We start from the raw sequence: 216 nt of genomic DNA, 5'->3' as shown, positions 1-216 counted from the left end.
AAAAAAAAAAATCAGGACCATCCGTAACTAGATCATCCCAGCCAAGGCTTTGTCTAGCCGGGTATTGAAAACCTCCAGGGATGGAGTTTCCACCACCCCTCTGGGTATTCTGTTCCAGTGTTTTACTACCCTCCTAGTGAGAAAATTCTTTCTAATATCCAACATAAACTTCCCTTGCTGTACCTTGAGACCGTTGCTCCTTGTTCTGTCATCTGC

Source organism: Gavialis gangeticus, unplaced genomic scaffold (genome assembly GCF_001723915.1).
Source record: "Gavialis gangeticus isolate Ggan-Ray unplaced genomic scaffold, GavGan_comp1, whole genome shotgun sequence".
In the NCBI taxonomy this organism is placed as follows: domain Eukaryota; kingdom Metazoa; phylum Chordata; order Crocodylia; family Gavialidae; genus Gavialis; species Gavialis gangeticus.
This window is presented reverse-complemented; position numbering follows the sequence as displayed.